Here is a 570-nt window from a genome sequence, read left to right as displayed (position 1 = left end):
CCCAGCCCACCTGACCAATAGTGTGGCCGGGACTACAGTATACATATGCTTTGATGTTAGTATTTCGGTACTGCTCAGAGAGCAGCATTCAGGATAGAACTGAAGAAGTATTACTTCCTATTACTGTTTTGTTCTTAAATCGGTTTAATAAAATTGTACAGGGGTAAAGTAAGTTTTACTGGTGGAGTTAGGCCAATTCCTAGTTCAGAAAAGACAAGGAGATAAAAAAGATGAATTAAAACTAAGATCTGCTTAATATTAATCTTTGAATAAATTAATATTAAGGAGATCTCTTAGTTTTTATTCATCTTTTTTATCTCCTTGTCTAATTCTATTGTGGCTCCCCCTCCCCCTTCTGACAAATTTTCAAGTAATTTCTCTTTGTCACTTTTGGCACTTTTAAAGAGACCAACTGCTATCAACATTTTAGAAAGACAATTTTCACTGTACTACCTAAATGCAAAGGTATCCATTATATTCTAAGTAAGGTATGATGGTTTGAAACTGAGGGCTAGTATTCTCTTTAAACCTACCATAAAAATACTGAATGGGATTAAATACCCAGCTGTG

This window comes from Python bivittatus, unplaced genomic scaffold (assembly GCF_059951505.1).
Source record: "Python bivittatus isolate LINGU-HERP-01145 unplaced genomic scaffold, Pbiv_v1 ctg000480_np1212, whole genome shotgun sequence".
NCBI lineage: Eukaryota > Metazoa > Chordata > Lepidosauria > Squamata > Pythonidae > Python > Python bivittatus.
Note: the sequence above shows the minus strand (reverse complement) of the source record.